This window comes from Cupressus sempervirens, chromosome 2 (assembly GCF_028749045.1).
Source record: "Cupressus sempervirens isolate cs-2001-9-10 chromosome 2, ASM2874904v1, whole genome shotgun sequence".
Lineage (NCBI taxonomy): Eukaryota > Viridiplantae > Streptophyta > Pinopsida > Cupressales > Cupressaceae > Cupressus > Cupressus sempervirens.
This window is the reverse complement of record NC_143119.1, coordinates 773,133,585-773,148,343: the sequence shown is the minus strand read 5'-3', so window position 1 is coordinate 773,148,343 and position 14,759 is coordinate 773,133,585. Positions and strand designations below refer to the sequence as shown.

Here is a 14,759-nt window from a genome sequence, read left to right as displayed (position 1 = left end):
AACTTAGAAGGCGAACCATAGCAAGTGCCTCAATAGGAGCAGCCCCCATTTCACTTAGCATGATATCATATGGAACAGTGCTTAACCATTCCACATTTTGGTGTCGTTACCTAAGTCCAATCCTAGAGGTCGTCAACGAGGCAGGATGGAGTAATGGGGAGACCCTTCTTACCACATATACAAGTAACAAACAGTGATGATGAAGAGGAGGAAATAACAAGAGAAGATCAGTTGACATGCAATCTGATGACGGCCTAGGAAGTCTCTATCGACTAGTATGCCCGCAAGAGAGTGGTTTTAGAGAGCACGGTACGGAACAAACTTTTTGTATCGCCAACGATATACGATCTACTTGGATAGATCCCTCAACTATTGGCAAGAAACTTGGTACGTGTGGAGGAAGAAAGAGCGAAAGTAGAAAGAGAACGAAGAAGACAACATGTGCTACAACAATTTGCCGAAAGGACACGGGAACGGGAACTGGAGGAGCGGGATAATTCAAAAAAGATAAATAGGCACTAAACCAATTAATGACCCTGATTCCAAACAAATATTTGAGGCAGGTGCCAAGTTTCCAATCTCCCAACCTCCGCTAAGGTGGTAGAATTTGGTGGCACTACTAGGGATAGGGGGACGAAATCCCCAAGCCCCGATGCATCCTCGTCTCTTAGACGTGGGGCAAAAAGAGAGGGGTTGTGTCTCCGTGTTACTGAGATATTATATAATTATAATATTTGGTTGGAAGCAACATGAAAATGTCATGCTTCCAAATAAGAACTGGCTTGGGCAAATTTTCAAATGTATGAATACTGATCTACAAAAAAGAAAAACCATGAAATACTTTGTTTTTCTCATTTTATTTGTTGTTCTTGTAGACTGATGTAGACCAGAAAATTTTATTATTGAATTTGTTAAACTGATTCTAGATTATATGACCTTAAAAAATTTAGCATATTTAAGTTAAAAAATTAATGTGAAAGTGATAAATCAATTTAATACGAAATAATCTGTTCTATATTTGTTTCCATACACAACTATGTCTAGATCTCCCATGAACTTTCATTTGATACTTATAACTATGAATGAACCCAATTTCTGCCTATCAGTCAGCCTTAAAAATAGTAAATAATAAATTAAATGTTTAAATGGTTACTTGGTCAACTTGGCATATGGGGCTGACTTGTTGCTTATGACACTTATTTGAAATATCTTTAGTGGCCAATTAAGTTGGAACTAATATTCGCAGGTGTGATGATGGTGGCAAAAAGCATCACAGGTTTGATATTACTTATGCATTAAACAAGTGCAAAAAAGAGACTCAAACAGAAAACTGAGTGTCCTCTTCTAGTGGTACATAGCCTCTTGCTAGCACCTTCATTTAGTCTTTCTTGTTAAATCATTTATTACGATGTAATTTGTAAAATACTTACTTGTTATTAACAAAGACCTAGAGGTCTATATATACAAAAGAATAAAGCAAAGTTTCCTTAGTAAATGATCGTAAAGAATAAAAATATTCTATTCTAGCTAAAAGAAAGCTAACAGATAACTACAGCTAACTAAATATTAGAAACATTCTAATATTTACAATAGATTACAAATAGATTACCATTAACTAATAATAGACGCTTATCTATTATCGTAACACCCTCCCTTAATGGTTAATTTATCCACAGCACCAAGTTGTCCTCTGAATTTGATAAACTTATCAGGACCAAGAGGCTTGGTGAGAATGTCTACAGTCTAATCTATGGTAGGAACATATTGCAAGTCTATTGTCCCGTCTTCAACCAGCTATCGCATGTAGTGACAGTGAATATCCATATGATTGGTTTATTCATGGAAGACTAGATTTCGTGCTATCTTGATAACGCCTTCATTATTAACAAACAAAGTGGTTGGTCCTACTAGTGACATCTGCATATCCCCAAGCATCTAACGAAACCTAGTATCAGAGAGGTATATGAGGTTGCCTACTAGTTGCTTGTATGTAGTATCATCAACGAAAGGAGAATCAAACTTGGCTAATAACTTGAGACATTTCTCCATGGGTGTAGAGGCAGGCTTATAATCCTGCATTAGGAATTTTTCTAACAAAGCCCTTGCATATTTGGACTGAGAGATGAATATACCAAAAGACTATTGCCAAACCTCAACACCTAGGCAATAATGCATGAACCCAAGGTCAATCATTTCAAAAGACTAGCATAAATTCTACTTAATTCCCTAAATCAAAGATGTCAAATTGCCAGTGATGATCAAATCATCCACATAAATAACCAGAAGGATGATGTTACTGTCAGTAGTCTTGACGTACAAATCTGAGTCTGAAGAACTCCTCTAGAAGCCTTGATCACTAAGGTACTTATCAATTTTCATGTACCATGCCCTAGCACCCTGCTTCAAACCATGGAGAGTTTTTACTAACCTAAGAACCTGATGTTCTTTACCGACAACCTTGAAACCAAGAGGTTGTGTCATGTAGACCTCTTCGTGGAGATCACCATTCCAAAAAGCACTCTTGACGTCCATCTGATGGATCTTCAAGCCAAACGGTGCTGCCATGGCTAGGACTAATCTGATTGTGCTCATCTTTGTAGTAGGAGCAAAGGTCTCCTCATAATCAATGCCCTAACAATGAGAAAAGCCCTTCACAACTAAACGAGCTTTGTACTTATCATGAGCCTAATGGAAGCCTAACTCCCAAATCATGAGCCTTCATAGGTTGGTTTGCTGGACTAGGAACAGGAGAAATAGGCATGAATGTGCATCGTTGCTCATCAAAGACTACTTCACGACTATACAGGAGACAAGATGTCTCAGTGTCAATCAAGCGGTAGGCTTTGTGAAGACTATTGTATCCAACAAGCACTCTTGGCATCCATCTGATGGATCTTCCAGCGAAAAGTTGTTGCCATGGCTAGGACTAATCTAATTGTGCTCATCTTTGTAGTAGGAGCAAAGGTCTCCTCATAATCAATGCCCTGATAATGAGAAAAGCCCTTCGCAACTAAACGAGCTTTGTACTTATCCAAAGTACCATCAGATTTGTATTTGATTTTGTAAACCCATTTGCGGCCAATGAGTTTCTTCCTCGGTGGAATATCAGAAAGGACCCAGGTGTTATTCTTCAACAGGCTTTGGTGTTCAGATGTCATGGCCTGTTCCACTCTTTGTAGAGATCACCATTCCGAAAAGCACTCTTGACGTCCATCTGATGGATCTTCCAGCCAAACAGTGCTGCCATGGCTAGGACTAATCTGATTGTACTCATCTTTGTAGTAGGAGCAAAGATCTCCTCATAATTAAAGCCCCGACAATAAGAAAAGCCCTTCGCAACTAAACAAGCTTTGCACTTATTCAAAGTACCATCAGATTTGTATTTGATTTTGTAAACCAATTTGCAGCCAATGGGTTTCTTCCTCGGTGGAATATCAGAGAGAACCCAGGTGTTATTCTTCAGCAAGCTTTGGTGTTCAGATGTCATGGCCTGTTCCACTCTAGAATTCCTTTAGCCTTAGAATATGTTTGAGTTTCAAACAAACTATGAATGTTGGCCATGAGAGTAAAGTTAATAGACTCTTTAGGTTTGCTCTTTTTTCGAGTAGTTCTCCCATCAATGAGCTCATCATCACAAAGATCAGCAAGTGTCTTAACCCACCACTTAGGTCGGAGAGGAGAACGACCAACATTAGTATCAAGAGATGCTTGGTGATCAAGTTCCTTATCAAAAGAATCTGGATCAAACTCAGGTGAAACATCTACAAAGCAAGGTGATCCTGTCGGAGAAGCTGGAGGTGTCTGTATAGGGATCACTGGTATAGCTGGAGCTGCAGGAGCTACTGGAGCCCTCCCATTAGGTGGACCTAATGGAAGCCTAACTCCCAAATCATGAGCCTTCATAGGCTGGTCTACTGGACTAGGAATAGGAGAAACAGGCATGAATGGGCATCGCTGCTCATCAAAGACTACTTCACGACTATACAGGAGACAAGATGTCTCAATGTCGATCAAGCAGTAGGCTTTGTGAAGACTATTGTATTCAACAAGCATAAGTTTCTTACTCTTAGCATCCAACTTGGTGCGTGACACATTAGGGATCCAAACAAAAGCAAGGGAGACAAAAACCTTCAGGTGATTGATTCTGGGCTTGCGACCTCGCCAGGCCTCTTCCGAAGTTTTACCTTTGACCACCATTGTGAGTGACCAGTTCAAAAGATAAATTGTAATGTTGACTGCTTCTGCCCAAAACTTCTTCAAAACATGTTTGTGTTCGAGCATGGATCGAGCCATCTCGGTGATTGTTCTATTCTGACGTTCAACTACACTGTTTTGTTGTGGTGTGTGGGGTGTAGTTAACTGGCGTTTGATGCCATGAGTATCCAAGAAGCTAGAGAAGTCATTAGAACAAAATTCCCCCCCCCCATTGACTGATCTAAGAGTAATAATAGATTTCTCAAACTCTTTTTAAACTAATGGTTAAAACTTCTTAAATACAAGAAATGCATCTGATTTCTTTTTAAGAAAATGCACCCACATTTTTCTACTGAAATCATCAACAAATAGTAGAAGATACCTAGACCCAAGAGAATAGGAGTGGTCATAGGGCTGCAGATATTGGCATGAACAAGCTGAAGTACCTGAGAAGCTTGCCATGAATCGCCACTGGGAAAAGGTGTGAGATGTTGCTTCCCAGCCTAGCATGCATCACAAACTCCAAGCTGTTGAGTTTGAATTTCTGGCAAACCAAGGACAAGCTATTCGTAAGCAAGCTGAGAGAGATAATGCAAATTTAAGTGCCCATATCACTGATGCCAAAGTGTGCTAGCAGAAGACCGCTGAGCAACCAGTAAGTCAGAAAAGACCACGATCCTTAAGACCTACTGCAACAATAGACTGAGTTGCCCTATCAGTGATGGTACGCTGATGTGAACTAAAGATGACATCCAAGTGTGGAGAATGTCGCAGCAACTAATTGACTGAGAGTATATTTAGTTCCATCCTTGGAACATAGTACACATCGAGGAAAATGAGATTCCTCCTAGCAGACTGAATTTGAATGTTGCCTTTACCGACAATGGTGTACTCTTCTCCACCACCAAAAATAACAAAATCTGAATAAGGCTTGTTGTCAATAAATCAGTCTCTGCGGTGGGTGAAATGACGAGACGCACCTGAATCAATGTACCAAGCAGATGACTTCACATGATCTGCAAGTCTTTTAGCCATGAAGGTGTAAAAGGCAGATTCTATTTGTTCAGTGTGCTCTGCATTATTCGCTTTGGGCTGCGAACTTGATTACTTAGATTGGTGATGAAGGTACGCTCTGATACCACTTGATGAAGGGCCACACCACCAATAACATTTCTACAAGATCCCTCAAGATCTAATCCAAGCCCAAGCTAGTCCAGATCCACACTCTAGTAGAAACTTCTGAGATCTCAACTTGTGCTCGCAAGCCACCAAGCAACCTCCTTGTTTCTAAACCGCAATCACTAGCTCTTCTCCAATTTTATGCAAGATCCAAGTGTAAACTGCCTCACGTTCGGTGCTCTATCTACACACTCACAACTCTATCACAATTCTGCTATAAACTGCCTCACATTCGGCGCTCTGTCCACAGACTCAGGAAAACTCACTCTTCACTTCCTCCTTCTCTTTCACACCTTCCAGCTTTCCGCCTTGAAGCTTTACCTTCCAAAGCTTTCCTTTCGACTTCTACTTCTCGAGCTTTCACACCTTGAAGCTTTTCCTTCCAAAGCTTCATTAGAAATGCTCATATGCCTTGCTTAAATAAGCACTTACCACCCAATGCATGACTTATCCACAACCTTCTAGAATTCCACCTACACAATATCCACAACCTTCTACAACATCCACAATTTTCTAGAATTCCACCTAAATACAACTAAGCACCACCATGCGGCCCAATTAGAAAATTACATTTCCTTTATGGATCACAACAAATATTAAATGGATGATTTAAGGAACTTTCCACAAACTTCTAAGATGCCACCTACACGCTTCGATTAATGGAATGACAACTATTTTTCTTATTTCTCTATTTATGCCACCTTTGCACCTCGAAAATAGAAATTCCTCTTTTCTCCTTTTTTCCTTATTATTTTTTTTTTTTTTTTTTTTTGCCTTCTATTTTCGTCACTCTCTCCTCCAGATTTTTTTTTTTTTTTTTTTTTTTAAATTTTTCCATGCAAGGTACTCCTGCATCAAACTCCCCCAGTAGATAGAAAAGTGTGTCCCACACTTTGACGCCAAAAAGAAAGATTTTTTTTTTTTTTTCCTTCTATTTTCGTCACTCTCTCCTCCAGATTTTTTTTTTTTTTTTAAATTTTTCCATGCAAGGTGCTCCTGCATCAAACTCCCCCAGTAGATAGAAAAGTGTGTCCCACACTTTGACGCCAAAAAGAAAGATCTACAACCATCTTCATCTTCACCAAAGGTTTTCACCTCAACAGGGACAAGAAAACCAACGTGCAAATCTTCCACATCTGCATCCATATGTTAAACACCAGAATTTCAACCATCCAATCAACATGCTCACTCCCAGGAACAAACTGAACATAATACTTCATCAACAAACCCTCATTCACATCAGCAACTAGTGAATCCACATCAGTAGCAACAAACCCCGCATCAGCAACAACAAACTCCATATCAGCACCAACATGTAGATCTCCATCAATACATGCCAAACTAGCAATATCATTGCTCACAACAAGATGCTCTGCAATACATAACTCACCTCCAACAACAACCGGATCATCCACAACCAAGTGCTCTACAACATACAAGTCACCACCAACATCAACTAGATCATCCACGACCAAATGCTCTGCAGTCTCCATGTTAGACTCAACCAATTGATCATGAAAACCAACCTCCATCCCAACATCAACAAGGTTATGAATATCTTCAGCAACAACCTCTAGTTGCTCTGCAGGTTCTGCATCAAGCTCCACAAACTGATCAGCAAAACCAACCTCTGCCACCTTGACCTTCTTAGCTTGATCAGCCAATCTAGCATCCAACTGAGCAAACATCTTAGAAAAATTCCTCTCCACTATACCATCGATTTTCGCAATCATCTTAGGGTCCAATCCTCTTGGAGGCATCTCCCAAGATCTTCATAAACCCTCTGCAACAAATTCTTCCCACGCTCCTTGTGACAACCTTGAATCGTTTGCAAGTTAGATCGCAACCTGCCACCTTGCACGAACAATCAGGAACCACATCACAAGTCTAGGACAACGGATCTGCAATCCACAAGCTCTCTACGATCATGCCTCAACAAGTTCAGTCTTCCATCTCCACATCCATCGATCAATCTGCATGTCCTCCCAAGGTCCTAGTGCAAACTGCCTCAACTTCAGCGATCTGTCTACACGCTCAGGAACTCCCGCTATGATAAACTTCACCCAACCAAGGTCTTGGTACAAATTGCCTCACACTTCGGCGATCTACTTGTACACTCAGGAACTCATGCTCTGATACCACTTGATGAAGGTAAAGAAAGCTGTTATAACTACAGCCAACTAAATATTAGAAACATTCTAATATTTACAATAGATTACAAATAGATTACCATTAACTAATAATAGACGCTTATCTATTATCGTAATACCATTGCATGTATAAACACTGATTGCAGTAGATGCTCTAATCTTTACTAAAAATAACTCTATTCACAGGACGTAGTGCAACATACAAATTTGGAAGAGATATCAGAAGCATCAAATCAGATAGTAGTTGAAGGAGAATTGCGCTGACCAGTAGCTAGAGGATTCACATTGATTCTAGGACGAGGATCTGACACAATATAATGAATACCTACTCCTGCAGCGGTGATATTGATATTCTCTTTAGTTTTGTCGATCAACACAGCAAAGCATAAGTATTAGAAGTGACTATTGATCCATTTCTGTGTGAGGTTAGTAAAGACAGCAACATCATTATCTGAACCAGGTCGTTCTGTGTAATGAGTAGTGTGGTCTGAGGACAAATATGCCATTCCGAGGCTCTATCCAATTGGCATTGTCATCAAACCTTTAACTAGTGTGGCGCTGTGGTTAACCAGGGTGCAATCAATCAGGTTCCTGTAAAGATTTGAATAGTAATAAGTTGTACATCTAAGGCTTTTGGAATGGGTTATCCATTCAAATACAACTAAACTCATTAATGTTCCCATTTAAGGTTAAAATTGTCAACGTGGATACTATTCTATGTTAAACATGTAATGGTCTATATGCCTGAGCTACTGTTTGCAGTCTATATTTTTTAAACGTTCAGAGTAAAACATTCAGTTTCAAGTATAGTTGCAACCTGAGTTGGTACCTTTCAGACTGCATTTGATGTCTATCTTTATTGTTAATGGTATGGCGCTATCGTGGGTTTCTTTAGTTCACGACTGTCCCATACAGCCCATGGCATTCCTTGGAATGTAGGGCCTTAAAATATCAAAAACTAATGATTGAATTGGTAAAATCTCTGCCAATTCCTGGCAAACCCAATGTTGCCCGATTTGGGAAAGTCTACCTCATGATGTAACAACCTATTCTCTTGGTTAAGTGATCCTGGCACCTCATGTAATGACTGTCCTATTGGGTTTGAAACAGTCCCTTGTGCAACATGAGTTGAAGCTTCCTTAACAGGTGACATTCTTACAGTTAGCTTTTTATCCAATTGTCTCCGTCACTCTTATGACTAATATAACCATTCCTTAGTATTTGTCACAGTCCAATTTATCTTCAAGGGGCAATTTATGTTAAGGAGACAATCTATTGTGAAAGTTGTGTTAATTTTATTACCAGAAATAACGATAATCTGATAAACAGCAATAAACAAATTAATTAACACTAAGACACACAGATTATCGTGGGAAAATACTCCCCTAGAGGATGAAAAACCAGCCACACCAAGAACCAATATTTTATTGAATACACAAAACTGGATACAAAGCACTCAAGCTTAATCCGAAGATGAATCATTCACAAAGATCGATAACTCTATCATTCATCACTAGTATGTCTTAAGAAAAACAATCTGCTTGACATCTACAGTACACTTAAAATCACCGATGCAAAGACACAAATGATCAGCTCGTATAATAATCACACATCATACAAAATACTATACTGTCTGCAGAAATCCTTAAAGACAAACACAGGAATGTCTAATACGAATACCATTCAATCATTACCCTGCCATATGCAATACACCCCGAATATATAACAATTGTCGGGGCCAAAACGAACTCAGACTGAGTGTTTTTTTCCAAATAAGGGAATTTGAATCGAATATGAATCACTAACACATGCTCTCCCATCATGATTAACTAAAACGGTGACAGTTGAGAATAGAAGCCGACTCATCTTCAATCATTGTTGGCCACTATGCTGCCAACTGTCATGTAGAGCCGCTCCATAAGCTGGAGACAATGATGCTACATAATAACTCATTGCTGCGAACTCAAAACAATTTGATCAAAGAGGAAGACACATCAGTTACTAGACAGTGAAGCTTCATAGTCTAGACTGACTCAAACAGTCACAACATGATTCTTCAGATGACAGAAGAGTCTCAATACTTCCCAGCAGATGCGAACAGGTTCAACATCAACATAGAAGAACTACCGCAAGTAGAAATGGTATCTCCTGTGGCTACCAAAAACATTAACAAATTGTCCTATGGATGCATGACTCTTTCCGTTGCTAGCACGGTTTGTTGACAGTTATTTCATAGTATAGATGAAATAACATTTTTGTGGCTCTCTTTGACAATATATTACCAGTAGTACAACTCTTTAGGTATAATGCTGGTGTAACATCCATGCAATGACTCGTGTTTGATAGCTATAACAGCAACCATGCAAATATGGCTGTGCCCCTCGGGTAACACTCTATTGAGCCTTCATGACAGTCTTTGGGTTTTGAATTTCGTCAGTTGTATATTGTGGATGACAATCATAAGAGTCTAATGTGTCAATGACAATCATTATCACAGTGCGGAGATGAAGGATTGTCCATAACAACCTTTTATAGCTTGTCCTTTATGCCTGCATGACAGCTTTAGGAAGTTAAGAGTAGTGTAGAGCTTGAATTGAGTGATAAAAATCTGCCATGAGTAACTACGTATGATAGCAGCCCTCTTGGTGATTCATGACATCTTTATGACTGTTATAATAGTCTATAACTTGGCCTTGACAACTGTATGTACCTCTAGACTGTTAGATCAAACAAATACTACTACGCATGCTGACATGATAATTTCACAAGGGATTAGGTGGTCTTTGTAAACTACATGGTGCATTCAAATGACATTCATTGTCGCCTATGCCTGTATTGCTAGCTTAATGTTCATCCCTAAATCTCATCAATATCCCTAGTGTATTGATTATCATTCTGTCTAGACTGTCAATAGAAGTGAGAATATGTGCATTCATTCAAGCACCGTGGAGATGATAATAGTGATCTCGGAGAGTCTATAATTTTTTTATTTTATCTGTTTCGATTCTAATATCTAAACTTGAGCTGACACATAGCCTGACAAAAGTAAGAGATTGGGACAGGGTAATGTCTAGCTGCAGTTAGAATGCTGGAAGAAATTATCAGATTGGCTTTACACCTGCCAATTATGTGGCAGGTCGTTAAGCAACATTTTTTTGACCATTTTATCGAGCATTGCACCTATTTCTTTAAAAAAATCCATTTTTCGTGGTCCTGCATATTAGCGAGGCATTCTTTGAGAACTATTGATACCATATACTTTTGGCCTCTTCTTCTCTTCATTGCACTTTTCATTGCTGCCTTACACCACTGACGGAAGCAAAATGGAAGAAAAGGATGAAGAAGAAGAAGGGGCATGGCAACAAAAGCTTGAGCATGTTGTGAAGGCATTCCATCAACTAGAGAGGAAAAGAGGTCCATCCTAGAGAATGCGGCATCAGGGTGAGATGCTCCACTTTTCCTCCAAGCTAATGGATGAGAATAAAATGTTAGGGAGCAATCCTTGTCGGAAATAAGCCAAAAAAGGAGATCGTCTTCAGTCAGTACCCAAGAGGATGGATGATAATGAGTCCTGCTAAATTATACTCCTACAGCATGATCATCCAAACCCCTGTTTTTGTTTTGAGATCTTTACAGAAAGTAACAAACTCGTAAATAATTGAACGCCTACATGTTACTCTTAACATAGCAGTAGCAACCATTGCATATACACCATCAGAAAAAGCTGGTATCAATACACTAGTAAATAATTCTGTTGGGAAAATTCCTCAAGAACAATGAAAACAAAATAATTTGAAACTACCAAATAAATATAAATTTCATTTCCCATTCATAAATAGGATCCAACACTAGGTATTACGGTAATATCGTATATGAAAACAGCCATACATTGATTCACCGAAACACTATTTTCATTTACCAGATAACAATAGCATTGTTTTAGGATGAAATAAACCAAAACAGAGATTGCAAAATTAAGCAGCATTCGCTGAAAACCATAGCAAGTCCCTTACCTCGAGATTCTGCACAGACTCTGGCGAGCTGTCAACGATGCCGACAAGAAAGAAAAAGATAGAGCTTGCAGAAAAAATGATGCAAAACCCTACCAATGCAGAATTTTTCTTTTAAATGAGACGAACATGAACCAATCTCCCTACGGCTGCTGCTTCAGTATATTCACATTAAACAAAAAGAGGAGCTTAAAGATGTTAGCGCTAGTGCGATGTTGAGCTCGACACAAGATTTATGCAGTCTTTAAACGAAAATATTAAGTGCTAGTTAAAATTTGTTTTCGGACTCAGGCGACGAACGTTTTAACTGCGTGAGAGTTGTTTGTTGCCGAACGCGAGAAGCTGATACGAAAAAGTAGCCTGCCAGTAATAAAAGGTCATTGTTAGGGTTTATTAGGGTTTGCTATTTTATTATAGATTTTAATGTTTTCAGCGTGCAATATGCATACACGAGACGATCATAACCTTCTGATTTGTGAAATGTTAGTCCCTTCATTCATATTATAAAAAAAATTGTTAAATAGAAAATTAAAATTGAATATTTTTAATAATTTATTTATACAGAAGAAAAACATGTGAGACTATAGATGAATCTAATGGATAGCTACATGTAGAATATCGAATGCTAAACATGAAGATGTTTTTGGATTTCTTAGTTGTTTCACAATTGTTCATCAAATGTTTTCTTTATGTTTCATATATATTCTAGGTCCAAGTCTAAAAGTTTGTTCTTTATTTGATAGTTTGTTATCAAAAATCATGTGTAGTTTACTCTCTTTTTTAAATTATAATCACTTGAACTTAAAAACTATAATGTAGACCACGTTCAAGATTGATTGCTCTTGGTCCACAAACTATAAAATGTTTCTAATCATGATAAAATCTCACTGTAGTTCTTTGCGCTCCTAATAATATATACATTTTTCTAATTAAAAACCTCTATGGTTCATATTCAAGTACATCTCTTTGTATAATGAGGTTCTTTCTTTGTTTTATCTTTATTTAATATCTCATGGTTTCACATTTGTATCATAGTTTGATAGTAAATATAGATTGTGATATTGTTATCAAGATTCAACTATGTAGTTTTCAAGTCAAACTCATTGATCCATGTTTCACAAGTAGTGGTTTGCATGAACTCATCTCTCGTGAGAATGGATGGAACACTTAGGACTCATTGCATCTCGATGATGCTCAAGGAGGTGAAGTATTTGACCTTCACAAGAAAAAGTACATGGTTATCATGTACTGACAATGGGCAATGATTGCCCAATTGACACAAAATATGGAGGCTATCTCTTAGAGATTCACTGAGCAAGAGGACTTCTAAGAAACATGAGTTTAAATACTTCCAGATTAAATATAAAATGAAGGATTTTGATGAAAGAAAAAAGAGAAGGTTGGAAGGAGTTGATGAATCACAATACATTGTCATAGTACAACAAATGATTGATGACTTGCATCTGGATGACTTAACTTGCACAAAGGAGGAAGATAGGGAGACTATGTGTAAAAGTGACATACTTATTGTGCTTGGGCTGACACTTAAAGAATTATTATTATTAGATCGGGTGAGAAAATAAGTAGATTCAATGTTTGCCACTAAAATTGAGACACTTGAGAAAATAGAAGGGTTTGAATATAATCCAAAAATAGAGACTTTGGCTATTTGGGTTACATTCAAGGGTGATAAACCTAAATTTATTGAAATCTCCAGGGGAACGCGAGGAATTCAAACAATAGATAACACCAATCCCCTGGTTTCTACTACTGAGTCGATGTATAAAGCTATGTTTAACAGGACTCAGATGAAGCATATGAAAGGGAGAATTGAAGAGTTGTAGATAAGGGATATGGGCATGAATTCGATAATGAATAAAATGCATACAAAGACTAGATGGATAGAAAGTGAACTCCACAGTCTGAAAGCCCTTCCTACACTAAGTGTTATTTTTGTTCACCAGGCAACCCTTGCTATTGCAATTGAAGAAAAAAAACCCAAAGAAGTCAAAGAAGAAGATGTACATAAGGAGTGCACTTATCAAAACCTTGAAGGTATCCTAGCATTTAGGACGAAAGTGATTTTGGGAAAATACAATGAAATCCATGAAGGATTCCAAAGTGTAAATTACATGCTTGATTTCTTTACAAAAAATAAGGCTACCTTGTTGGAATTAAAACGGAAATTAAATCCCTCCCTGTTTGGATTGGGTAGGCTCTACAAGATTACTAATAGGGATCTTGATGCTCCTCAACACATTAGGGGTACTGTTGACATGTTGGAGTTCATATCAAAGAATTTGTCATACATGGAAAAAAAGCAACAAAAGATTGAGAAGAAGGCAGTACTCATTACTTATGCTAAACATCGTCATACTCGCATTGAAGGCTAACAAGGGAAGGACAAGAAACTTAGAGCAATGGAGGAATGACACGATGAGACTATCTCAGAGAGCCTTGACCCTCTTCGAGGAAAATAAAAACTTTTAGATTAATGACTTTAATACTTTATTGGATGAGATTATTACTCTAAAGAGAAAATTTGTTGGATTCCAAACTGATGTACATGTTGCAACAGGGAAGAAGTGACAATATTTACAAAGGTTCATCCCTAAAGTCTCCCAATTTGTACGGTCAACACACCTAAATTTTAAAATGGATCAATAAATATGTGACAATCCCTGAGCCGGTGTAGGTGGAAGCAACAACCAACGAGGAGGAGGAAGTCACTATTGGAGAATGATGAAACATGAAGCTTTATTGAACAACTTTTAGTTAATATGCATAGTTAGCTTATAATCTAATAGTTAGTTATGAATAGTTGTATTATGAAGAGGTTTGAAGCTTTGTTGCACCCCTTCATTTTATATGAGAAGGAGCATCATGATCTCATTTTAAAAAGATATCAATTTTAACGAAACAAATACAATTTCTACATATTGGACATAACTCCTTTTTAATGCAATATTGCAAGACAAGTTAATGATCGACGATGTTTTAAGGTTTCTGCAGACTACATTATTTTACTATTGTTCCTTATTTCAAATAGAAATATAAAGACACTCTCCTTTGATACTCAATTTGGATATCTAGATGTTCAATAACTTGATTGTGAGTATTGTCCTTTTAATTCATGTTATTTTTTATGGATTTAACTTTATATGCATCTTTATTTATCAAATATTACATGCTTTGTGATGTTTATCTAATTGGTCTCCATCACTGA

The 14,759-nt window shown here is 37.9% G+C and overlaps 1 protein-coding gene across 1 annotated transcript in view; it reads right to left on the bottom strand.

Annotated features, from left to right (window-relative positions):
• Window positions 1-11,877, bottom strand: part of LOC149575752 (peter Pan-like protein) — a 46,561-nt gene extending 34,684 nt beyond the window's left edge. Inside the window, exons 1-2 of the mRNA XM_089815544.1 lie at window positions 11,834-11,877; window positions 11,537-11,685 (exon numbers count right to left, since the gene is read on the bottom strand). The gene's annotated coding sequence lies outside the window, so the exon portion shown is untranslated. The remainder of the gene's footprint in view (window positions 1-11,536; window positions 11,686-11,833) is intronic.
• Window positions 11,878-14,759: the final 2,882 nt, after the last annotated feature.